The following is a 27494-nucleotide window of genomic DNA, read 5'->3' on the forward strand; positions in this document are numbered from 1 at the left end:
CTATAAATCTAACTGTATACATAGAAATAAAATCCTATCTCATCCATACGATACATACAAACTCTACAGATGTATAAATAGAAACACCTATAAATACAGCTCTATCAATCTATACTTGTAACTATATGGATAAATAAATCAAGATAAAAAATCTCTAACTAGATCTATAAACAGAGGGATGCCCACCTGACTGATGGTCACAGGCTCTCCCTCTGATCCTTCTTCCCACGCAGGGCAGCCCTTCTGGCCAGGTAGATCACATGGATATCTGGCAAGGAAAGGCAACTCTCAGTCAATGCTGGCCTCCGTGTAGCTTTCCCTTTGCAAGTAAACTGTCCTGCTAGCAAAGGCTGTCAAAGATGGCCTGAAAGGCACACTCTCACTTGAGAATTTGAATCCTGCTCTTTAAAGGGAACAGGGATCCTTCCAAGTTTTCCAGTCTTGTGAAGTTCTGAAGTACGCCAATCAATTCACAACCCTCCCAGTGCAAATGGCACCCCCGAGAGCTTGAAACACAGACAGTGCCAGCTGCCACAAAGAAGCCCAGCCTTGTTCTTTCTCTGGGCTGACGCAGAGACGTCAGTCCTCACTGCAGTGGCTGAAGCTGAAGGCTGCTGTGAGCTGGGAACCAATTGGGACATGCAGCTTGGTGACACAACTGCCACCAGCTCAGGTTTCTTGCCGGCCCTCTTGCCACAGCAGAGGACTCGGTGTCAGAGCCTCTGGAAAAGCATGGAGGGGCAGGGCTCGGGGAGCTTGTGCCAGTGCAGGATTGGAACTAAAGGCACCAGGAAGCACCAACCCTGCTGCAGACAAGAACTCAACTCTTCTGATCTCCCTTCCTGTCAGAGGCAGGCTCAGAGCAGCTGTCTCCCATCTCTCTAAACCACGCTGGGCTCACTCCTTACCAAGCTCCTCGGGCTCCTGGCAAACGTTCACACAGCTCCCGCAAGCAGGCAAAGCTCCCTCTGCTGCAGCCTTGTTCACAGCCTCCCCTCCTGAAGAGCCACGGGCAACACTAGCATTGACCTGAAAAGAAAAACAGAAAGAAGGAAACTCAAAGATCAACCAATAGATTCTGCAGGGATACAATCAGAGCCTGCCAGATTTCCTTCTGTGCACCAACAAATTGCTTTTGAAAACTGGTATATACGCGGGAGTTTGCAGAAGACAAAGGCTCATCGCGCTTGGCAAGAAGATATGGGCAGTTCCAAAAAATCCCCCTCCCCACCTCCAGTCTGCCCTTCCTCAAGAATAAATCTACCCATGCAATGGGTCTGCATATTAAATGAAAGAAGAGAAATTCTTTGGCAGAGCTGTAGAATAAGATGCAAAAAGGCCTGTGCCAATGCAGAAACTGAACACTCCAGGCCAATCTGGGAAGAGACAAGACTTAAGAAAAAAGCGATTCCAAAGTCCAAGAGGGAATCTGTCAAACACAAGGACTAATGGGCCCTGATTGAACTGCTCTTCAACACAGGAGGAGCCCCTGGGCTTCAAGGAGTCCTTAACCATTTCATGGCCAGAACCAACCTTGTCCTTCTCACCAATCACACAAGTCATGCGGCCTCAAAACCAAGACATCTGCCCCCTGAAGACTCCACGGCTCACACACTTCATCCCTTCTTCCTAACAAGGAGCTCTGGGCCTCAGAGGCCTTCAACAGTCCAAAACACTGACTTCTCCAACACGCTCCAAGAGCTGTCAAGGCTGACAAGGCTGTTGAGCGTGGGGATGACACTCAAGCCATGGAGTGGGCGCTAAGGATGGAGTCCTGCTAGCTCCTGGCACAGGGATGTGTTCTTCCCACCACAGCCCTAAGCACAACAGTCTCATGCAGGCTGCAGCTTTGCAGGGACTGTCTGGCAACACCCATCTCTTCTTCCCACAAGGTGACTGAGCTCTGGAACATGGAGAGCAAGACTGGCCAGTTTGCCCAGCTGAGCATTTCCCAGCTGGAAACTGGACTGCAGGCACCAGGTTCCTGACAGGGCAAGACAGCTGCAGCTCCAGCCCATCCCCACACACATCTCTGGGAATGCCCACACGCACAGCAGGGCTCACACAGCAGCAGCAGCAGCTGCAGGAGCAGCTGCAGCCCAGCCCTTGCTTTGCCTTGGCCTTCCAGCCCAAGACAGGCAGAGCCCACATCTGCTGCTGGCACCCTCCCACTCTGCCTTCAGGGGCAATTCTCCAAACGCTCTTCTCTTCTTTCTCATCAAACAAAGCCTGTTAGAACCCACAAATCTGCCATTTCCTCCCCACAAATGCCCCTGCACCAGGGATTCTTCCCAGAAAAAGGAGCATCCAAATCTGGCAAACACCTCTCATCCTCACTTAAGGGCTATCCCCCCTTTTCATTCCCCCTTCCTTAGCAAATCTTGCTTAAACAAGCAAATCCTTCCGTGTCCATTCCCAGCTGAATTCAAGAAGCCTTTGCTTCTCAGCCATGCAACAACATTCAGAAGCTCTCAGTCCAGCCCCTCTCATCCCTGGCCAATGGAGTTACCTGAGCAGAGGGAGACCTTTCAGGCACAGATGGTGAAAGCATCTCCTCCAGTGTCTCCAGAACAAGGTCCAGATCCAGCGGTGGCAATTCCTCTTCCCCAGGAGTACTCCAGACCCAGCTTGGGGCTCTCCATGCTGCATAACCAGCACTGCCAGCTGGAGCACTGGGGACTGAAGTGCCCGGGGCAGCTGGAAGAATCCAAAAACATGGGTGAAGCTCCAAAATGAGGCTTTGGGACGCAGAGCTTTATTGCTGCCTTGGATCAAACATCACAGGAAGCACACAGCAACCTCAACTCCAGAAAGGTATTAAAAACTTCCCAGGGAATTGGAAGAGTGAGCTCTTCCCCTTCAAAAGTATTATCCTAATCAACGTGTACATAGATTAAAGTATGGCTTGTGAAACTGATCTGGACATACACACAATCACCTTGAATCACAGCCTTTTGCATCTTCCCAGCAGCTTTGGCATTTGGCTGCTTGAGTTTCTCATCACAAGAGACCACAGAAAGTGCATTCACCCAGGAAGAGGCCAGAGGTGAAGACACACATGCTAAACTTAAACTGTGAGTTTATTCTAAGAAGCAACCATGGAGGTGAGACCACGGTCTGCAGCTGCAACTGTTCTGGGTACTCCCAGCATGCACTGAAATTTCATAGCATTATTTGCGGGAGAGACTGTTGGAAATGGAAAATCTGCTGCCTTAGAAAAAGCCTGGATTAATGGAGTGATGAAAGTAGACAGACATTAGGTAGAGTAATTCTAAACCTATGTTCTTACAGTTGCAAGTAAGAATATGCCTAGAGTAAGTAAGAAATTCTATTAAGTAAAATAGTTGGAGGTACCAAGTGTAATAGTGTGATTTATAAAGTAAGTTAGAGATCTAGGAACTGTTACAGAAGTGTGTGTGAATACGTGACCTGTGAGCTTGTTGGTTAAAAGACAGACGCAGTGTGGCAAAATCAAGTAAAGGTGATAAGAGCTTAATAAGTGAAAACAAACTTGGTGTCAACTGTCTACTGGACTAAAAAGTTATATATTGCCATGTGGAGAAGGAACTCGTAACTTCCTCGAGCTGTGGTTGACTTGTTGCCTGTAAATCTCACGCCTCGGGACTGATCTCTTATTGGGCTACTTAAGCAATAAATCATCTCAAAGCACGGTGGTCCCATCCCTTGTATTTCATCTCAACAAAAGACAATCTGTAAACTCTGCAATATCCCATCAGAGTCCTAGTTTGGCTTCATCCAAAGAAAAATGGGAGTTCACCTGACACCGACCAGTTGTGGAGAAATGTTCTTTGCCTCGCCCTTTGACCTCTACACAGAGGCTGCCTGGAAAATGCCCAGAACATCCTCCAAATCTGCAGCAAGGACGGAAAAAGCAGACAGAGATTGTTTTGATATTCATGATCCCGCTTCCTAGTACCCTTGACACCTGATTGTCACAATCAAATGGACACATGACAGGGCACCGCGGCAAAATACTTCAGTCACTTTTTGTGCTCTTTCTGAAAAGCCAGGGGAGAGACACATTCCGTACCTGATGGGATGTTGGCTGGCAAGTGCTGCTCTGGAGAAGTGCAGCTGCTGCTCTCTGGAGAGGCCGCAGAAGTGCTTTGATGGTGTGCAGGAAATGCTGGAGTCATGAGCTCTGGCTGGGATTGAAATCTGTGTGTGCCTGGCTGGCCTGATGAAACCCCAAGTCCAGATGCAGCAAACGCTTTCTTGGCACGTGCTGGGGAAGCTTCACGCCCTTGAGGGTCTGGACTTGTCCTGGAAGGGCCTGGAGGCAGCTCTGAATCCTCAGGTGAGGCAGCACTGCGCTTCTGGCACCAAGGAGCTGTGCACAGCAGGGAGGGAAGAAGAAAGGAAGCAAAGGGAAGGCTGGGTCACTACTGCTCCTCAGCTCTGTTTCCCTTGGCAGCAACTGTACTTCTCCCAAGGAAGACAGAAGCTCCCATCCTCCCAAGTAGGGTGAGAAGGAGAAAATTCCCAACATGTTCTGAAGCTTTGCAACAACCAATTCCTTGTCTACTGAGCTCTCCCGTACTTATTCATCTGTCTGGGAAAAGTGTCCCGCTGCCATTCCTGGGCAGGAGGCAACTGCCAGAAAGCCAGCTGCCAGCTCTTCTCCCTTCTGCTCCAAAGGCACACAACAACTTCAGAATCCCAGCCTTCCCTATCTCCCCAGCAGCTTTTAGATTTGGCTGCTTGAGTTTCTCATCACAGAAGGCCACAGAACGTGCATTCACCCAAGAAGAGCCCGGCTCTTCAGGCACACACTGAGAAATTCAACTGGGAGTTTATTCGAAAAGCAACCTTGTAGGTGAGGCCATGTTCTGCAGCTGCAGCTGTTCTGAGGCACACAGAGCTCATTTCAATGGCACAGCCCGATTTGCAGGCCAGTCAGTCTGAAACATCTGCAATATCCTATCACCGTCCTAGTTGGACTTCATTCCAAGAAACAGGGGAGTTCACCTAACACTGACCACTTGTCTGTCGGGCAATATTTTTCACCTTGCCCTTGCACCTCAGCAGGCAGGCTGTCTGGAAAATACCCAGAACAACCTCCACATCTGCAGGAAGGACAGGAAGAGCAGAGAATACTTTGGCATTCACAGTCCCACTTCCTAGTACACTTTCTCCGTGATTCTCACTTGAGATCTAGCCATGACAGAGGACTCAGGGAAAACACTTGAAAGGCTCAGTTGCCAGGACCTATTGGAAAAGGAAGGGGAGAAACTCTTTCCCTACCTGATGGGTGGCAGGCTGGGCTGTGCTGCTGAGAAGATGAGCAGCTGTTGCTCTGTCCAAGGGCCCTGCAAGCAGCTTCAGGGTCGACTGGAGTGAGGTGAACCATGAGCTCAGGATGGCGTTTCAGGTCCAGGCGAACCAGTGGAACCGTGAGCTTGCGGAGATTAAATCTCTGGATGAGCTCTCTTGATGGTTCCACTGGTGAAGCCCCAGCAAGTCCAGAGGTGGCACAGACTTTCTTGGCAGGTGCTGGGGAAGCCTCACTCTCCTGAGCAGCTGCACTTCTCCTGCAAGGGCCTGGAGGCAGCTCTGAATCCTCAGGTGAGGCAGCATCGTGCTTCTGGAGTAAGGGAGCTGTGCAGCAGGGAGGGAAGAAGAAAGGAAGCAAAGGGAAGGCTGGGTCACTCCTGCTCCTCAGCTGTGTTTCCCTTGGCAGCAACTGTGCTTTTGTCAGGGAAGACAAAAGCTCACCTCCTCCCAAAACAGGGTGAGAAAGAAAAATATCACCACATGTCTTGGGGGGTTTGATGCCTATAGAACTTAAGTCAAACTTACAAGCTGCTTCTATAGGTTGACTAATAAGATATCAATAGAACCTGATAGATCTGTATCACCAGATATCAACAGAACCTGAATCATAACTTCATGGATCTATTTAACCTGATATAGACGTCTTTCTATGCATTGTAGTGGCTAGTATATGGTTAACTGGTTGCTCAGTGCTGGAGAGACAGGAAAAAAAAATGAAAATCTCACCAGGTGGTCAGTTTCAGAGAGAGGTCAGTATAGTACTAATGAAAAATTAGCAAACCTCAAGCCAATTAGCCACAAAATAAAGCAATTAGACTGGTTAGGACCAGACAGACCAAGGAACACCGTAGCTGTGCCTGCTCTGAAGAAGAAGTTGAAAAGTTCAGATGCAAAGAGGACTTTGAAAGCCTTCGTCAAAGACCCCCAACGACCCCCAAATTGGGGAGGCACAAGCACAGTGAAAAAGAACTATCTATAGCCATGAGATTATACTATGTAAATTCGTTCCAGAGTGTATAATATACATTATAATACATTACATACAATAAATACAATACATTATATTACATTATAATATACAGTATGTGTATATTAGTTCCATATGTTATAATGACATAGTAACACCAAGCAATAATTACTAAATATATCACAGCAATTGAGAAACGTGGATGAATTAGAAAAAATCCTCCTCACCTCCAGCACTGAAATAAACAACTCTACACACACGGGTGTATGGGATTTTATTCACTTTGCAACAAGCAGCTCCCTGTCTACTGAGCTCTCCCCTGTCCGTTCAAGCCTTGGCAGGAGGCAGCTGCCAGAAACCCAAGTGCCAGCTCTTCTCCCCTCTGCTCCAAATGGGACAGGAGGCTCCCTCTCCCGCTGGGGCTGAGCACGCCCAAGCCCTCGGCTCAGCCGCACTCCCGGAGAGCTCCCCGAGCGTCCCAGGGCCGCGCAATGAGCAGCGCCAGCCACGGCACAGGGCCGGGCCGGCTGCCGGCCGAGCGGGCCAGCGTGTGGCGAGTGCAGGCGCGGCGGGAGTTTGGGTTCATAAAGTGGAGCAGAGCCCCGGCATCGCCCGGCACAGCTGAGCCAAGCCATGCCGGCACCTTTTGGAAGCCGTAGAGATTGAGCTGGCGCACGAAACTGCCAAAGTGCGTGGCTTTGAAGGAGTCCGGGGCCGCCCCCGCCCCCTGGCCGCCCCCTCCGTGGGCGCCGGCCGGGCTGAGCAGCTCCCGCTCGAAGAGGAAGCGGTCGATGAGCAAGCCCTGGGCCTGGCTGTCCCAGCGCACGGAGCGGACGCGGGGGCTGTTCACCAGGCGCCACAGCTTGGCGGGGAAGGTGCTGGCATTGAGTCCGGCGGGCAGCGGCAGCTCCGCCATGGCACCGATCTGTCTCCGACTGGCGCCGCAACGGCCGCGGCGCAACGGCCTGAGGGGGGCGCTGCGTTCGGCCCCGCGCGCGCCCGGCGCGGCCCCGGCGCGGGCCGGACTCGGCGAGGACGAGCGGGGCCTGAGGGGAGATAAGGCCAGGTAAGAGCAGGTGAAAAATGCATGTGGGAAACGAGAAATTACATAGGAATTACACTAATTGACAAAGATTGTTACTGCAATAAATGGAATTGATTTTTGCTAACTAAATTGTACCTGTTATTCAAGTTATTTTTAGAAACAATTGTCAGGAAAAATAATCCACAAACGCCAGAGGTTTATGTCCAAAAAGGAGACAGAGGAGTCCTTTTTTCTTTATTCCAATAAATATTTGACCCAATGCCCCAACACCTGTGCGCTGCACTGCGGCATTTTTTACCCAATCACTTACTACTACCCAAAAACCCCTCGGAGAAGAACATGAAGAAGAAAGAAGAAGGACAAGAGACAACACCCTAAATCCTGCATCTTGTCTCCTGTTCTCTAAACTACTTTTTCACCCAGTGAGTTAAGAAACTTTCTAATCTACACACTTACATTTTTCCTATCTAACTTTAACATTTGTTTTCATGTATCACCATAAAAACATGCTCATGAATTTCATGTTATATGAAATTCAGTGTTTCTTTGACTCCTAGAACTAAGTATTAGAAACAAGGGCACACACTCTGTATCTCAGACTCCCACAAGTCCTAAGTTTTGTTCCACACCCACCAATTCACTTTGTCTGCTTCCATTCTGCTACTGCTTTCAGTGTTCCATCCTTCTGGATCTGTTTCATTTTCAGAGCCTTCCCACTTCATGCACCAAGGGGTATCTGCCATATCTTGGAATTTCTGAAGCACTCACTGACCATGCACTGTCCCAGGCTTCAACCTGATCTTTTCTTTCCTGTCTTTCATACTTCCATTTTGACACTGGAATCTTTTCTTTAATAACCTTTGCTATCTTTTCATAACACTATCCATAATTCCCTAATCTCCCATACCAGCCTAGTTTTGGTTCATACTTTCCTCCATTTTCATGACAATCCCATAGAGAGGAATACTTTGGCTTCATAGCATTTTCAAACACTGTCTTCTTTTGGTACTCGTAATCTATTTGCAATACACTGCTCACATTTTCACGTTTATTCTTTTGCATTTCAGGTAATTTTGATGTTATAATTCCCCAGCTTATTGGGTCTCCTGCTGCCTTTGGTATTGGCAGACAAGCAGTTATTTTGCTGGTGTTTTGCATGTTGGCAAAATCTTGAATTAATCCAATCACCACATTTTCTGCCTGGATAGTATTAGAGACTTTTATCACTTGTGTTTCTGGCTGCACCGCCACATCCCTCTTCATTCTAAAATGCAGAGCTGTCAGCTGATCCTTTTGCATTTCACATCTCAAGGTAACATTGATTCCAACTGATGGCACTAAAGGCCATCAAATAATCACCATTACAGTCACTAGCAACCTAGACATTTGAAACAATCAAACCCGCTTTATCTGCAGCTCTGTTGGCTCTACAGTTTGTGCAGTCCACAGTGCAGGGGAAACCTTCTTCACTCTGGTGTAATGTATGCAGGGATCCAGTCCAGCTCCTTTGACTGCTGCCAAGGTAGTTAACAGTACCTGATAGGGTCCATTTTCATGGTTCTTCCTTCCAGCTTTTACCGTACACTTCATCTCCCAGGGGGATGTCATGAACTGGATTCTCAAGAGTCAGCGGCCTGTTCCACACAAGGGTTCTCCAAAGTCGAGCTAGAGTTTTTCCAAGAGACAGAACATAATTCTACACCTCTTGCTTCCCTGTAACATGTACCTTTGAATTAGGTTCAGGGGATTCCTATGGTTTCCCATACAATATCTCATAAGAACTGACTGACATCCCGCTTCTAGGCTTTATCCGAATCCTCAGCAGTGCTATTGGTAAAGCTTGTGGCCACTGCAATTTAGCCTCTTGGCATATTTTGCTGATTTGCCTCTTCAAGGTCTGATTCATCCTCTCTACCTGTCCACTGGATTGGGGTCTCCATGGTGTATGGAGATCCCAAGCTATTCCCACCAAACCTAGTCACCTCTCCCACTGCTGTGGCTATGAAATGTGGGCCCCTCTCTGATGATATTCCTAGAGGCACCGCAAATCTTGGAATGATTTCTTGCAGTAACCACTTGACTGTCTCCTTTGCTTGATTTGTGTGACAGGGAAGAGCTTCTGGCCATCCTGAAAATGTGTCAGCCCTTACCAATAGATATTTATATCCTCGAGTTCTTGGTGATTCTACAAAACCTTCTTGCCAATAATCTCCTGGTTCTACTCTTACCCCAATTTTCCTCAGTTGTGCCTGTTGTCCAGCCACTGCATTGTTCTTCAAGCAAATTTCACATTTTGACATTACTGATTTTGCCATTGTTAACATCTGTACTGAAATTAAATTTACTTTGACCAATTTCACCAATGCCTCTGCACCCCAATGACATTTGTTATGTTTAATTTGTAGAACTTCTCTCATTCTCAAGGCGGGTACCACTACTTGTCCCTGTGTAGTCACCTACCACCCTTCTGAATTCTTCTGTGCATTCAGTGAGCGTCCCAATTTCTCATCCTCTATTGAATATTTTGGTTCTGGAGGTAAATTGAATTGAGATACATGAGTTTTTAAAGGTATCAGTGCCATTGCAGTTTGCACTTCTCGAGCAGCTTGTCGGGCTGTCCAGTCTGCTTTCCGATTTCCCTCATGAATTTTGGAGCTTCCTGATTGGTGAGCTTTGCAGTGCATGATTGCTACTTGCTCAGGCTTTTGTACTGCTTTTATTAATTGCAGGACTGCATCTTGATGTTTAATGTGTGTGTTTTGGGAAGGCAGCAGTCCTCTTTCTTTCCACAGTGTCCCGTGTACATGCACCACTCCAAAAGCATATTTTGACTCAGTCCAGATATTTACTTTCTTCCCTTCACTCAGCTGTAATGCCCTGGTTAAAGCAACCAGTTCTGCTCGTTGGGCAGATGTGTTTGCTGGCAAGGCCTTTGCCTCCACCACTGCACCTGTTGTTGTTACTGCATATCCAGGGTATCTGGTCCTGTTCTCCACAAAACTGCTTCCACCTGTAAACAGCTCCCAGTCTGCCTGTTCCAGTGGGACGTCTTTCAGCTCTAGCTGAACAGGTGTGTTCTATCACTTCCATACAATCATGTTCCAATGGGCCTTCTTCAGTTGTGGTACCTAGGAACAAAGCTGGATTCAAGAGGTCAGTTGTCTTTAGTGTGACATCATCCTGCTCAGTCAGGATTACCTGGAATTTCATCACCCTGCTTGGAGATAGCCAATGGCTCCCCTTTTGTTCTAAACCAGTGGTCAGCATGTGTGGCACATAGACATCTATGTGTCTACCCATGGTGAGTTTCCTAGTTTCTTGTGTCAGCATCACGGTGGCTGCAACTGCCCACAGGCACGAAGGCCATCCAGCACTCACGTGGTCAAGTTGTTTGGAGAAGAAGCTTACCAGCCTTTTCCAGCTTCCCAAACCTTGGGTCAGCACTCCCTGTGCTAGGTGTAGTCTTTCATGCACAAACAGCTGAAAATCTTTGGATAGGTCAGGCAATCCTAATGCTGGAGCTGTTGTCAATGCCTCCTTCAGTTTGAGGAAGGTCTCCTTCTGTGGTTTGCCCCAGGTAAACGGCTGTGTCTTGTGGGCTTCATTCAGGGGTTTTGCAATTAGTCCATAGTCCATGATCCACAGGCAGCACCATCCGGCCATCCCGAGGAAGACTCGCAGCTCATGCAGGTTCTGGGGTTCTGGAATGGCACAAATAGCTTGAATATGATCAGTACCCAGCTTTCATTGCCCTTGTGAGATTTCACATCTCAGGTAAATCACAGTCTGCTGGGCAATTTGTGCCTTCTCTTTAGACACCTTATATCCTCCCATTCCCAGCTGATTTAAAATTTTCAATTTACCTTTCTGCAGGTTGTCTTTTCCTCTGTAGCTATCAGTATATCATCAACATACTGTCACAGCAGGTATTGCTTCCTCGGAACTTGCCCATTCTCGGTCCAAATCTCCAGCTCTTTAACCAGCTGGCTTCCAAATAGGGTTGGACTGTTCTTGTATCCTTGTGGGAGTCGTGTCCAGGTGAGCTGGGTTTTCCATCCATTGTCTGGATTTTCCCACTCAAAGGCAAACAGTTTCCTACTTTCTTTGTCAAGGGGAATGCAGAAAAAGGCATCTTTTAAATCAATTACAATAAACCATTTCTATTTCTCTTTCACAGATGTTAACAACGTATAAGGATTAGCTACCACTGAGTAAATATCTTTAGTTATTCCAATTATCGCTCTCAAATCCTGTACTAGTCTGTACTCACCATTTGGTTTCTTCACTGGAAATATGTGTGTATTAAATTCTGATTTACATATTTTAAAATTTGGTACTTCAAAAACTTATCAATAATCTTTACAATTCCTTGTCGTGCTTCTGCCTTTATAGGATATTCTTTAACTTGTACAGCATTTGCTCCTTCTTTTAATTCCACATGTACTGGTTGTGCCAATTTAGATTTTCCTGGTATGTCTGTTTCCCATACAGAGGGAATTACTGCATCCTCTATTCCCGAGGGATAGCAGGGACTAGGTTTTTTTTATCATTAAAATTTGTCCTGCCTTTGATTCAGGTATTTTCATTAAAAGTTCCCAGTTCTGAAAAGTTATTACTGCATCAAGTTTTGCTAATAAATCTTGTCCTTCAAAGTGGAATTGGACACTCAGACATATATGAAAATTCATGTGTTAAAACTTTGTTTCCAAAACAAAAATCCAGGGGTTGCAGGAATGGTTGATTCTCCTCCTTCCCTGTGGCTCCAACTCTTGCTGTTTTGTCTCCAATTTGTCCTTTTAGATCATTTAGCACAGAATATGTAGCCCCTGTATCCACCAGAAATTTTACTTCTTTATCTCCCAATTGTATAGTTACTAAAGGTTCCTGTATTGGTTTTTGTTCTGATTCTAGTCAGCTGCTGTACTCCCCCAGCACCATTAATTTCCAAGTGTCTTGATTCTGGTTGAACTGATTGCCCTGGTTAAACCGATTCGGGCATTCATTTTTCCAGTGCCCCTCTTGTCTGCAATAAGCACATTGATTTAACCCTAATCTTGGCAAAACCCATCTCCCTTGTCCTCTGCCAAGTCCGCCCCTCCCCAGTCCACAACCACCTCTGCTGCGTCCTCTGAAACCTGGATTCTCTCTTCCTTGGATCACTGCCAAAAGATTTTGCTGCTGCTTTTTACTAGCTTCTTTTTCTCTTTTATTGTATACTTTCAAAGCCACTTCAAGAAATTTATTCAAATTCCTTAAGTCCTCTCCATCTAACTTCTGCAATTTTCCCCTAATATCATCCTATGACTGCCCAAGAAAAGTGAGAGCAAGCTCAACTTTCGCTTGTTCTGTTTCTAGTTGAAGATCTGTATACTTTCTCGCTGCCTCCTTAAGCCTTTCCAAAAATGCAGCAGGAGATTCTTTCTTTTCCTCTCTTACCTCATACAATTTAGACCAATTCATAGCCTTAGGTACAGCATTCCCAACCCCTATCTGGAGCCACTCTTGATATCCCTTCAGCCTCCACATGTCCCCAAAGGCATTGGGATCCCACCCTGGATCCTCGGTCAGAAAGTTCTCATCTAAAGTCCCTGTCACCACCCCAGTTCTGAGATCTTCTCTCACCTTCTCCTTGGCTGCTCTAAGCACCATCTCTTTCTCAGCAGAGTCCATTCAATTATCCCATATTACTTGTATATCTTCCCAATCTGCATTCTGAGTTTTCATAATCATTTTTACCACCCCTGCTACTTTATCAGGATTTTCTCTAGAAGTTCCAGCTGACTGTTTCCAAATTATCAAGTCTGCAGGGTAGAAAGGCATTTTTACAAACACCAGCCCCTCTACTCCTACTCCTTGTCTCAAGGGGGCAATCACAGTCCGCCTTTGTCTGCCCAAATATTTTCCCATTCTACCCAGAACCGGAGCAAGCTGTGACCGAGTCCGAGGGGACACCGGTGTCACTGATTTATTCTCATCACCCCCGCTACTGCTATCCTCCTCCCCAGCATTTTTCACATTTCCTTGTATCACAGTTAGATCTTGATCATCTCCCAGAGAAGAAGGATCAGGTGAAGGTGGTAGAGGAGGATAAAGAGAGGAAGGTGAAGTGGGGTTAGGCAAGATAGGGTTGGGTGAAATAGGATTGGGTGAAGTGGGGGCAGACAAAACAGAATCAGGTTTTTTTGGTTCTGCTGAAACCACTTGTAAATCAACATCCATCTCTTTCCCCTAACGCAAACTTTCTTATAATGCCAGGTGCTCTGAACAACTTTTCCTTTTACACAAACCTCACATTTATCACTCACACGTGCTTTAACTGCCATCAGTCCACACTCAGCCTGACATTCTGGCTTGTTTCGCAAATAGAAAAACAAACCTACATACAGAACTTCATCCCATTTTCCCTATCACTTACAGAACAACATCAACTGTAAAATGGTGTTATACTGCAAAGATACATTTCTTGGCCACTTTTCCCCACTGTCCAGATCATATCCTGGCCACCATGTATTACAATAATCAATCAACTTTACGTAAATCTTGCCCAAAGTTTCCCTGTTTCCAATGTGCCAATAAGCACCCCAGAGGAGAAGTACGTGCTATAGGGGCATTGCCACCTCAAATCCCTTTAAGCTTCTCCATGTTACAGTTACAATACACCACACACCACTGCTGCCGAACCTGCAACGCTTTGGCACTTGTCTGACAGACGGCGCCTGGGCAATGCCAGGAATTCCTCCAGCCGAACCCTGCGGAGATTTCGCTGCGTCTTATCGGCAGGCACCAGAGCAGACCGAAAAGCACCTTACCTCTCTCAGAGGGACATTGTGAGCAGAGGAGACGCTCACGGCCGGATGGGCTCCCCGAGAATCCCTCGGTGCCGGCTGGAGCGTGATCGGGTCATGAACTCGCTCAGCAGCACTCACAGGGTCCCATCTGGGTCACCAAAATGTCAGCGTTCAGGAACACACATAATCACAGATTGATTATATGCAGGTGCTTTATTGAAGTGTGTGGGAACTAGGGTTATCAGCAACCCAAACCTAGCTCCATCGTCTCTGTCCAAAGTGCACATATTTATACAATTTCAGCTGTAGCAATATCACTATAACAACTTTATCAATATTGCTTCATTAATATTGCTTCATTAACTTGATCGATATTGCTTCATGACAGTTAGCACATCCTTGTACGAACATGTACAAATCTTATCTCTGGGTGGGCATCTTGGAGACCCCAAGCACCAGTTCCTGTTACCGTAAACATTCCAGCTTGCTAGACCATCCCTAATACCAAACATTCTTGTGGCCTAATTCTACATGATTTTCAGAAACATTATTCAGAGACATTTAACCCCACAGTAACAGAAGGACCAAGGATCCACTGTGACACTGCAGGGCCCAAAGCACCAAGGATCCACTGTGACTCCACGGAGTGTCATGGAACCGTGGAGACCATTGTGACACTGCAGGGCCTCATGGAACCATTCTGACACCAAGCTGGCTGGGAGTGTGGATGTGCTGGAGGGCAGGAGGGCTCTGCACAGGGAGCTGGACAGGCTGGATGCAGGGCCCAAAGCCAACAAGGTGAGGTTGAACAAGACCAAGTGCCGGCTCCTGCACTTTGGCCACAACAAGGCCTGCAGTGCTCCAGGCTGGGGCCAGAGTGGCTGGACAGCGGCCAGGCAGAAAGGGAGCTGGGCCACTGATGGACAGCAGGCTGGACATGAGGCAGCAGTGTGCCCAGGTGGCCAAGAAGGCCAATGGCCCCTGGGCTGCATCAGGAATGGGGTGGCCAGCAGGAGCAGGGCAGGGATTCTTCCCCTGTGCTGGGCACTGCTGAGGCCACACCTCGAGTGCTGTGTCCAGTGCTGGGCCCCCAATTGAGGAAGGCCATGGAGGGGCTGGAGCATGTCCAGAGAAGGGCAACAAGGCTGCTGAGGGGTCTGGAGCACAAGTCCTGTCAGGAGTAGCTGAGTGTGGTGGGTTTTAGCTCCAGCTAAAATCACCAGAGTACTTCCTTCTTTCTTGCTGTGAGATATGGAATAGGAGAAGGGCAAATCAGGCTTAAAATTGAATAGGAATAAAGAAACTTTATGATCAGGAGTACAAGAATAAGAAACAAGAACAAAACCTCCAGAAACCTTTCCTCCCCCCTGTTGCAGTTTTAAAGCAGTAACTAAAAAATTACTAGAAGACTTACTTAATTTTTTGCTGTGGATATGGCTTAGAGGAAGAGCAAAACTGGCTTAAAACTTAAGAAGGACTAAAGAAAGTTTATTAACAAAACGACAAGAATAAGAACACTAGAATAAACTTCCAGAAAACCCTTTTTATCCCCTACTACCCACCATTCCCTTGTTCACATGACAACATGGAGACAAAAAACTTTGGAACTTTGGTGTTCAAAACAGTCCCAATTCCTGCTAGAGTCTTTTCATCAGTATTTGTAGAGAAACAGAAGTCTTCTTCTGCAAATCTATGCAGTTTTCCACAAGAAAGCTATTTCTGTTATAGTTTTCTATTTTTCTGATGCCAGCTGCCTGGAAATCTGTCATCAGTTCACTCCTCCCATTTCACATCTCTCTGAGGTGTGTATGGGTCAATGAGTCTAGGGATGTCATTTTTAAGGATGAGTTATTCAACGGCAAAAGTTCTCTTCATCTGTTTCTGTGAGCTTCCCTGGAAAGCAGTTTTCTCATTGGCTCTTAAGGCCTCAAATCTTCAGCTATTACTTTATCTCACTCTGTTTCAGTACCTCACTGTATCACAATTACTCCACCTTTTGCTCAAAATCCAAACTTTGAACACTCCATTCCTCTCTATATACTCTGTCACGAATTAAAGGAGTTTGTTTCAAGACTCTATTGGCCATCTCCATAGCTTTAACAGAAAAATATTTCAGCTTATAAAGCATCTCCTTATTCTCTACCTTTTCTGAAGCTTCTTTTCTTTACTGTCTCTGATAGTTTATAAAGTCTCTTTACATGTTGATTACTCTCTTTTTCTCTCTCTGGATAAAAGGATTAATCTGAAAGTCTCATCTGGGTAAAGAAAGGGTTAAAATCTTGCCCAGGCTTTTGTAGATGGTTCTGTGATCTCTGCCGGAGCAGCGGCTGGAGCTGTCTGCGATGGAAGATTCTTCATGGCTGCTCTGGAGAGTGTGGTCCCGGTCTCAGCCTGCCACAGGTCAAGAGCTTTTTCCTTTCTTTACTCGGCAGTCTCTGGTGAATTTTGTCATGGCAAGAACTGCAGCCGAGCCAGGGACTGGCCTGGCCTGGCCAGAGCCCGGGGCAAGCCCCGCAGGCCCCATCTCCCGGCCGGGAGCCGCGGCAGGCCCAGCCCAGCCCCTGCCTGGGCCGCATGGGCTGGGCCGGGGACGGGAGCCAGCTGGAGCTCAGTTACCTTTCACAGCCAGGACACAAAGAGAACAAGAGAGCTCTGACTTTGCATCTTAAGGAGGTGCTCACAGGTTGACTTAAATTTTTAATGGTCAAACCTGCTGTCAATTCTTAGAAATGACCGATAATTGGTCAGGAGAAAAGACTCCCATCAGCCACCAGCAGCTTCAACTTCCTTAGCTCCCAAAACCACCTTAAAGGTAAAGCCACCCCATGACAAAATAACAATCACTATTTTTTTTGTGCAACTTATAGAAAACCAAAACTGCAGAGATTATAACAAACAATAGAACCTCCAGTGAAATCAAGGGTGTCACAGACTGCATTCACTGCTATCCACAAGTAGCTGTTCATCAGCGTTCTGTCACAGCTGTTTCAGTTGTAGTCATCTTCATCTCTCCAGGAAAATAACTGTGCAGTTTAAACAAATGTCTTCAATAAAACATGAAGCAATTTAAATTTTAAACTTGTTAAAAATTAATTATGATAAAAATAAGTAACAAAACAACTTCAAAAAATACCAAAATTATAACTTAAGCTAAAAACACTCAAATTTAAACATAGTGAAATTTAACTTTGATTAATCTTATTAACACTTAATCTATATTAGATGAAAATATGACTTAATCTTACTCTGTTATTATAAAAAAAAAGACAACTAAAAGTTTGGTATACATTTCTTTGAACACAATATAACAGGAACATTGATTCACTATAGAGATTATAGGGATGCAACAAATTTATCACCATTCTATGTTATCTGGTTTTGAGAATAACCCATAATAACTGCAGATGTTCTTAAAAACATCCATCTGTAACAAGAATTTGCTTGGTATATGCTTAAATTTGTTAGGATTTTTAGAGTGCAGTTTTACTAGAAAAAAAATACAACACTACAGATTTGGCAAGTTGCTATTCAGCTTTTGTAGTACTTTTCAGAAACATTAAGTCTAACTTTTTAACTAAAATCTAAAATCTAAATTGGTATATATGCTGTTATACATGTATTTGTTTTTTTATAACAAAAAGACTCACATTAAAATTTCTTTATTAAAATTGTCAAAAAACCAAGCAAATGGGTAATATATGGTTAACACAACTTTGAAATTACTGAAGCTGTATTGAACTAAATTCACAATACACTTACTCAACTGAAAGGAAAGCTTAAAAATGAAAGAAACCTGTCATTCAATCCTTTTCTGTAGGGTTAATCATATGATCTTTCAACTCAAATCTTGCAGAAATTACCTCTAACTACAGTAATAATACTTGATCGCTCCATATCATACAATGTTACATTATCAGCAGATGTATAGAGAAGATAACATTTTCAAAACTTTCATGTATTGGGAATACTGAAACAGAAGAAAAATATTTTAAATTTTTTGGGATGCATAAATATCATCATTTTCTATGATGAAATAAATAAATAAATAAAATTAGCAGATATCATTAGAAATACAACCGCCATATATATTCTATTATGCAACATTTTTAAACTTTTTGATCCATTTTTGAAGGCACTTCATTAGGGGCTTCTTTCTGAAGCTTAACTGGCTGCAATCATTTGCAGATTAGCCAGTAATGCATCTTACAATGCTTTTGATTTTTGCCTTTCGGCTATTTTTCTGAAGCCATTCCAGAGATGCTGGACTTTGTATTGCCCTGTCCCGTAACCCCGAGCCCATGTCTGTGGGAGGATTTGTAGAGTGAAAGAACTGTGCATGAGCAGGGCTGTGCTCCAAAGGCTCTTGGCTTTGTGTGGTATCCAGTGAAACCATCTGCTGAGGTGGAGCTGTTGTTTTTCCCAGCTGTTGTTGCTGTGCTGCAGCTGTATTGCAAAGCCAATTCAATTTGAAAAGCGGCGCTGCAGCGCCTGGGGGCGGTGCCGCAGGCGGGGTCTGGAGCTGCGGCGGTGGTTGCGTCACTGCTGACGTCACTTTGACTGACAGCTGTGGCTGCAGGCCCAGCCCTGGCAGGCGGGGCGCAGGGGCCGCCGTGCCCGTGGAGGTCCCGGACCGCTCTGGGTCGGGCCGAACCCTCCCGAACCCTCCCGGGGGGGACAGGGCTGTCCCCTCCACCCCCCTGGGGCCGGAAAGGGACTCGGCTGCCGGCACGCAGGCGGCCAAGGAAGTTTCCCCTCCCTCTTCTGCCTGCAGCAGCGCACCGAGCGCTGGAACAGCTCCGAGAGAGCTCAGACACTCTTGCAAAAGCTCCAAGGCCCCTTTTTGCAGATTCTGCCCGCGTTTTAGAATCGCCTCCTCGTCTCTGTATAGTTGTTTCTCTGGGCTTTCAACAGGCTTAGACATTCCCTGTGCTACGGTGGAATTCAGGAAGGCTGCCACAGACTTTACAGCGTGCGGGAACAAGGATTCCGCATCTGACTGGGACAAACCCTTCTGTTTTTCTGGAGCCATCGTGTCCCTTGCCTGAGTTCCAGAGTCCCATTTACTGGCCATGACTTCATAAGGCACTGCAGAAGCCATTAGAAGTTCAGTCGCTGCCTGGTCTCTCAGAGTGGTTTTTTCATATATTCTCACGTTTATCTTCTCCCACAGGCTTGGGGTAAAAATTTTCTGTGAATCCACGTTAGGGAATTCTGCCCGTACCCAGGATAGAAGGCTTTTAAGCTCCTCCGTGGATACAGAGATCGGGTGCTCCTTTACCGTAGCTTCCAAGACAGCCAAAACCTCCCCCTCAGGTTTGGACATGTTTCCCATATTTTTGCTCCCTTCTGACAGCTTACCTGACCTGAGGGTCAGCTTTCTCTCAGCTCCTCTATCCGTGATCCGTTCCACAGCTCACAGACGTCTGGCTTGGCTTGTCCGCTCTCACCAGCACCGGGATTACCGAGATCTTCTTTTTCCCCTTTCCAGGGAGTTTTCCAGCTTTCCACTGTCTTCTTTTTGTTTTTGGTTTTTTTGGTGTTTTATTTTTTTTTTCCTCAACAGGAGCCTTCAGTTCAAAGTGCCCCAAGTTTGGGTGCCATTTGTCTCGTTAGGGACTTTTGGATTAGGTTCTTTTTCCCTTTGAACTGAAGATTAATGAGAGGGAGGCAGTTTTCTCTTGTTTGGTCTCAGTTGTTTATTCTTTTCTTATCAGCTTTACAAGGTACAAGGAGCTATGTGCACAATGATAGAAAAGAGTAAAATGGCTAACAAAGATCCTCTTCAAGGTCTTTTATATGTCCATTTACCCAATTAACAGATGCCAACTCAATTATTTTTCTTAGTGACCCAAAGACCCAACACCTGTGCGCTGCACTGCGGCATTTTTTACCCAATCACTTTCTACTACCCAAAAACCCTTAAGAGAAGAACATGAAGAAGAAAGAAGAAGGACAAGAGACAACACCCTAAATCCTGCATCTTGTCTCCTGTTCTCTAAACTACTTTTTCACCCAGTGATTTAAGAAACTTTCTAATCTACACACTTATACTTTTCCTATCAAACTTTAACATTTGTTTTCATGTATCACCATGAAAACATGCTCATGAATTTCATGTCATATGAAATTCAGTGTTTCTTTGAATCCTAGAACTAAGTATTAGAAACAAGGGCACACACTCTGTATCTCAGACTCCAACACCAGAGTAAGCTAGTGAGGAAAATGCCTGGCCTGGCTGGGCAGGGAGCTTTTGCAGGAACTCAGGAAAAAGATGAGGGTGCATCACCTTTGGACAGAGGGACAGGCAACTCAGGAAATGTTTAAGGATGTCGTTAGGTCCTGCAGAAAGAAAAGTAGAGAGGTGAAAGCTGAATGAGAGCTTATCCTGGATGCTTCTGTGAAGGAGAATATATTGCATCAGGCTGGAGCTGATCTGGCTCTGTCACTGGGGCCTGCACAGGAGTGGGTCACACCCCAGGAGCAGGATGAGCCCAGCTGTGACTAGAGTACTCACTCTACGGCTTTTGGCTGTCAGTCTGTGCTCTGAGGAGACAAGGACAAGATGGAGGTCTTTTGCATGGGATAAGAGAGGATTTATTGCTCTGGGGAATCTTGGGGGCAAAAGACAGAAAATGTGAGTGTGCAACTGCTGAAATAGGGAGATGGTTCAAAGAGAGGGTCCAAAGCATCAGCTAATCAGAGATATCCTGGGGAGGGTAAAAGGCAGGGTTCACAAAATCATCATCCAATTGGGGCCCAAAGCACCAAGGATCCATTGTGACACTGCAGGCCCAAAGCACCAAGGATCCACTGTGGCTCCACGGAGTGTCATGGAACCGTGGAGACCATTGTGACACTGCAGGGCCTCATGGAACCATTCTGACACCAAGCTGGCTGGGAGTGTGGATGTGCTGGAGGGCAGGAGGGCTCTGCACAGGGAGCTGGACAGGCTGGATGCAGGGCCCAAAGCCAACAAGGTGAGGTTGAACAAGACCAAGTGCCGGCTCCTGCACTTTGGCCACAACAAGGCCTGCAGTGCTCCAGGCTGGGGCCAGAGTGGCTGGACAGCGGCCAGGCAGAAAGGGAGCTGGGCCACTGATGGACAGCAGGCTGGACATGAGGCAGCAGTGTGCCCAGGTGGCCAAGAAGGCCAATGGCCCCTGGCCTGGATCAGGAATGGTGTGGCCAGCAGGAGCAGGGCAGGGATTCTTCCCCTGTGCTGGGCACTGCTGAGGCCACACCTCGAGTGCTGTGTCCAGTCCTGGGCCCCCAATTGAGGAAGGCCATGGAGGGGCTGGAGCGTGTCCAGAGAAGGGCAACAAGGCTGCTGAGGGGTCTGGAGCACAAGTCCTGTCAGGAGTGCCTGAGTGTGGTGGGTTTTAGCTCTAGCTAAAATCACCAGAGTATTTACTTATTTTTTCCTTGCTGTGAGATATGGATTAGGAGAAGGGCAAAACAGGCTTAAAACTGAATAGGAATAAATAAACTTTATGATCCAGACTACAAGAATAAGAAACAAGAATAAAACCTCTAGAAACCTTTTTTCCCCCTACCCAAAATTTCCTTTCCCAAGTGACACGGCAGAGACAAAACCTGGGATGTTAAAGCAGTGCCAACTATACAATAGTCTTTTCATCAGTCTGTGCAGGGAGAGGAGTTTTCTGTTGTCATTCCACGGAGAGTTCTCCAAAAGAAACAGTTTCCTCGTGGCCTTTCATTTCTACAAATGGCAGTCACCCGGGCACAAGCTCTGCCCTCTCCTCCCATTTTCACACCACTCAGAGGTGTGTTCATGGGCCATGAGCTAAGGGGTATATTTTAAAAATGAATTAAAAATTCTACTTCTTTTCATTTTTTTTCCCAGTTTCATTTTTATAACCAGAGGGTCTGTTTGGGTGGACTCCCTGAGTCCCCTTCAGTCTTCTTGTGGATGTGTGACTGCAACCACCCCTCCTTTCCCTTCTTTCTTTTGGCCATCTCGCTTCCACTTTGGACATTCATTTTTCCAGTGACCAAATTCTCCACAGTACACACATTGGGCTCTACCCAGTCGAGACGGGCCTTGTTTGGGTGGTCCTTGTCCATCCCTTCCTTTCACTTTTCCTTCCTCCTGTACCACTGCTACTAGCTTCTCCATTTCTTGCTTATATCCCTCTTCTCAATTGCTGAAAACTCTCCATGCCTCTTCCAATAAGGCTTCTAAGTTTCACCCATCTGCCCCCAAAGCTTTTGGAGTTTACACCTCATGTCCCCCGTGGATTGTTCCAGAAATAGATGAACTAGCTGCTGTATTCCTCCTTCAGAGCCCGGCTCCAGTGGTGTGTGTCTGTGCATCACGTCCTTCCAAGGATCTGGAAAGCCAAGGTGATCTGTCTCTTGTTGTCTGTCTGTGCTGTAGTCAAAATTCCCGATGCAGGGGGAGCAAGTACAGTCTCTGATAACAGACTCGGTGCTTCTTTTCCACTCACTTTTTCTCTTCGATGAAAGTTTAAGACTACAAAACCTGTGTCTGGGCTGGGTGGATGAATGGGGATACAATTTAACATCATAATCAACCCAGGACATTCCACCTCTTATCCCCATAGTGTCAACTTACTGCCAAAACTAACATTCTAACTCTGCACACATATACATACATAAAAACTTCTCCGCTCCACCCAAAAAATGCAAGCAATATATCTATCATACTCTTGTCATGTCTCACACCAAGCTACTGAATCCAGACCCCCACGCTGGAGAGCTACAGGATTCCCCACTCTCTCATTTTACTTACTCAAAACACCATGTTTCACTTGCTCATACCTTCAACACTTACACATTTCCTTCTATTTCATGTCTGTGTGGTTTAATGTACAGACAATGGCAGTAACCTTTTACCCAAGGATCAGGTCTCCCTGAGGTACACATCGTGTTGTTCCATCTCTCTGCATTATCCACCATGTACAACCTGGTCCTTGAGCAAAGACAACCCCACAAATGGGTTTGTCTGTACTTGAGGTAGAATTGACCCAAACCGTCCTCCCTAGCAGACCTCTGACATGTACCACTGGGACTTTGTCTCCATCTACTGCATGCAAAGACTCAGACTGGGCAGGACCTGCTCGGTTGGTGGAACCTCTGGTGTTGACTAACCAGGTGGCCTTTGCTAGATGTTGCTCCCAGTTTTTCAAAGATCCTCCACCCAGTGCCTTAAGATGGTTTTTAACAGTCCATTGTACCTCTCCACTTTCCCAGCAGCAGGTGCATGGTAGGGGATATGGTACACCCACTCAATGCCATGTTCCCTAGCCCAGGTGTTTATAAGGCTGTTCTTGAAATGAGTCCCATTGTCTGACTCAGTCCTCTCAGGGGTGCCATGCCTCCAAAGGACCTGCTTTCCAAGTCCCAGGATGGTGTTCCGGGCAGTGGCATGAGGCACAGGGTAGGTTTCCAACCATCCCGTGGTGGCTTCTACCATTGTGAGCACGTAGCGCTTGCCTTGGCGGGTTTGGGGCAGTGTGATGTAGTCAATCTGCCAGGCCTCCCCATACTTGTATCTGGACCACCGCCCACCGTACCTGAGGGGCTTCAACTGCTTGGCCTGCTTGATCGCAGCACACATCTCACAGTCATGGATAACCTGAGAAATGCTCTCCATGGTTAAATCCACCCCTCGGTCTCGTGCCCACTTATAGGTGGCATCTCTACCCTGATGACCTGAGGCATCATGAGCCCATCGGGCTAGGAACAACTCTCCCTTTTGTTCCCAATCCAAATCTAGTTTTGACACTTGTATCTTTGCAGCCTGAACTATCTTCTTATTATTTTGCTGTTCCTCATTAGCTCTACTCTTGGGGACATGGGCATCTACGTGGCAGACTTTCACTGGTAGTCTCCTTATCCTGGTAGCAATATCTTTCCACTCTTTAGCAGCCCAAATTGGTTTTCCTCTATGCTGCCAATTAGCCTCTTTCCACCTCTCCAACCATCCCCACAGAGCATTGGCCACCATCCATGAATCCGTGGAGAGGTAGAGCTTTGGCCACCTCTCTCTTTCAGCAATGTCCAGGGCCAGTTGAACAGCTTTGAGTTCCTCAAGTTGGCTTGATCCACCTTCTCCTTTCAGTGGCCTCTGCGACCTGTCGTGTGGGGCTCCATACGGCTGCTTTCCACTTCTGGTTCATCCCTACAATGCGACAGGAACCATCAGTGAACAGAGCATAGCGTGTTTCTTGTGCTGGCAGTTGGTTATATGGTGGAGCTTCTTCCGCCCTTGTTACTTACTCTTCTTCTTCATCTGTGAGACCAAAATTTTCACCTTCAGGCCAGTTTGTAATTATCTCCAAAATCCCAGGGCGATTCAGTTTACCAATACGGGCGTGCTGCGTGATAAGAGCAATCCACTTGCTCCCTGTGGCACTGGTTGCATGATGGGTGGAAGGAACCTTTCCTTTGAATATCCATCCTAGCACTGGTAGTTGGGGTGCCAGGAGGAGTTGTGCTTCAGTGCTGTCGTGGTTTTAAACCAATAACTAAGAAAATTACTTACTTCTTGCTGTGAGATATGGATTAGAACAAGAGCAAAACAGGCATACAACTTAAAAGGGAAAAAAAAGAAAGTTTATTGACAAACCACAATAATAAGTACACCAGAATAAACTTCCAGAAAAACCCTTCCATCTCCTATCTACCCACTATTCCCTTGTTCACATGACAACAGAGACAAAAAACTCTGGAACTGATGGTTAAAACAGTCCCAATTCTTGCTAGTCTTTTCACCAGTCTTTATAGAAAAACAAAAGTTTCTTCCTGTTAATTTATGAAGTTTCTCACAAGAAAGCTATTTTTGTTATAGTTTTCTATTGCCCTAATGGTAGCTGCTCAGAGCTGCTATTGTTAGAGTTCACTCCTCCCATTCTCACATCACTCTGAACTATGTATGGGCCATGAGTCTAGAGATAGCATTTTTAAGGATAAGTTATTCAAAGGCAAAAAAGTCTTCTTCATCTGTTTCTGTGAGCTTCACCAGAAAACAGTTTTCTCATGGCCTCTCAGGGCTTCAAATTTCTCAACAGTTTTCTCATGGCCTCTCAGGGCTTTTAATCTCCCAGCACTTCACTATACTATAATTACTCTTTACTCAAATTTACACTTTGAACACTATTCCTCTCTAGATCTTATATCATGAATTAAAGGAGTTCTTTTCAGGACTTCATTGTCCATCTCCATAGTTTTAACAGGGAGATATTTCAGCTTAATTAAAGCATCTTCTTAATTCTCTACCTTTCCTGAAGCTTCTTTTCTTTCCTGTCACTGGTAGTTTATAAAGTCTCTTTTCATGTTGATCTCTCTCTCTCTCTCTCTCTCTCTCTCTCTGGATAAAAAGATTAATCCGCAAGTCTCACCTGGGTAATGAAAGAGTTAAAATCTTGCCCAGGCTTTTGTAGATGGTTTGGGGATCTCTGCCGAACAGGAGCTGGAGCCATCTGTGATGGGAAGTTCCTCATGGCTGCTCTGGAGCGTGTAGTCTCTGCTCCAACCCGCTGCAAGTCCAGGGCCTCTCTCTCTCCCCACTGGCCAGTTTCTAGTGAATTACTTACAGCAAAACCTGCAGCCGAGCCAGAGATCGGCTCGGCCCGGCCCGAGGAAAACCTTCCCCAGGCCCCCCCATCTCCCGGCCGGGAGACGGGGCAGGCCCGGCCCCATCCCCGCCCGGCCGCATGGCCTGGGCAGGGACGGGAGGCCTGGAGCTCCGCCACCCTCCACAGCCAGAAAACAAAAAGAACCCAGAGAGCTCTGCTTTTACATTTTAAGGTAGGGTTCACAAGTTGATCCCACTTTTCAATGGCCTAAACTGCTGTCCATTCCCAGCAATGACCGATAATTGGTCAGGAGAAAAGACTCCAAGCACTTCCCAGCAACTCCAACTCCCTTAAAGGTAAAGTAACTCCATGACAAGTGCCAATCACCTCTGAGGCAGCTTGGACTCCTTCATAGGCAGCTAAGATTTCCTTCTCTGTGGGAGTGTAGTTGGCTTCGGACCCTCTGTAGCTTCGACTCCAAAATCCTAATGGTCGGCCTTGAGTCTCACCAGACACCTTCTGCCAAAGGCTCCAGGACAGACCATGGCTCCCAGCTGCAGAGTAGAGAACGTTCTTCACATCTGGTCCTGTCCTGACTGGGCCAAGGGCTACTGCATGAGCGCTCTCCTGCTTGTTCTGAGCAAAGGCTTGTTGCTGCTCAGGGCCCCAGTGGAAATTATTCCTCTTCTGGGTGACCAGGTAAATAGGGCTCACAGTCTAACTGTATTCAGGGATATGCATTCTCCAAAACCTTATGGCACCTAAGAAAGCTTGTGTTTCCTTCTTATTAGTTGGTGGAGACATTGCAGTGATCTTGTTGATGACATCAGAAGGAATCCGACGCCATCCATCTTGCCACTTTACTCCCAGGAACTGAATCTCACAAGCTGGTCCCTTAACTTTGTTCTTCTTGATGGCAAAACCAGCTTCCAGAGGATCTGGATGATTTTCTCTCCTTTCTCAAACACTTCTGCTGCTGTGTTCCCCCACACAATGATGTCATCAATGTACTGCAGATGTTCTGGAGCCTCACCCTTTTCCAGGGCAGCCTGGATCAGTCCATGGCAGATGGTGGGGCTGTGCTTCCACCCCTGGGCCAGTCGGTTCCAGGTGTACTGCACTCCCCTCCACGTGAAGGCAAACTGAGGCCTGCATTCTGCTGCCAGGGGAATGGAGAAAAATGCATTGGCAATGTCAATAGTGGCGTAGCACTTCGCTGCCTTGGACTCCAGCTCGTACTGGAGCTCCAGCATGTCTGGCACGACAGCGCTCAGCGGTGGAGTCACTTCATTCAATGCACGATAGTCCACAGTCAATCTCCATTCTCTGTCAGACTTGTGTACAGGCCAGATGGGGCTGTTGAAGGGTGAGTGGGTTTTGCTGACCACCCCTTGGCATTCCAGTTCTCGGATCATCTTGTGAATGGGGATCACAGCATCTCGATTTGTCCTATACTGCCGGTGGTGCGCCGTCGAGGTGGCAATTGGTACTCGCTGTTCTTCCACCTTCAGGAGTCCTACTGCAGATGGGTTCTCTGATAGTCCAGGCAAGGTGTTCAATTGCTTGATGTCCTCTGTCTCTACAGCTGCTATCCCAAATGCCCACCTGAGTCCCTTTGAGTCCTTAAAATACCCGCTTTGGAGGAAGTCTATGCCCAAAATGCATGGGGCCTTGGGGCCTGTCACAATGGGGTGTTTCTTCCACTCATTTCCAGTCAGGCTCACATCAGCTTCCACTAAAGTCAAGTCCTGTGATCCCCCTGTCACACCAGCAATAGAAACAGATTCTGCCCCCACATGTCTTGATGGGATTAGCGTGTACTGTGCACCAGTGTCCAC

General features: G+C 46.6%; 2 protein-coding genes across 3 annotated transcripts in view; one reads left to right on the forward strand and one right to left on the reverse strand.

The window, feature by feature from the left end:
• The window catches only part of LOC111944392 (uncharacterized), a 132523-nt gene that overhangs the window by 1864 nt on the left and 103165 nt on the right, over positions 1-27494 (reverse strand). The window lies entirely within an intron of this gene.
• The window catches only part of LOC147649073 (uncharacterized), a 219371-nt gene continuing 210552 nt past the window's right edge, over positions 18676-27494 (forward strand). The window contains exon 1 of the mRNA XM_086864983.1: positions 18676-19408. The gene's annotated coding sequence lies outside the window, so the exon portion shown is untranslated. The remainder of the gene's footprint in view (positions 19409-27494) is intronic.

This window comes from Cyanistes caeruleus, chromosome 28 (genome assembly GCF_971803275.1).
Source record: "Cyanistes caeruleus chromosome 28, bCyaCae1.hap1.1, whole genome shotgun sequence".
Lineage (NCBI taxonomy): Eukaryota > Metazoa > Chordata > Aves > Passeriformes > Paridae > Cyanistes > Cyanistes caeruleus.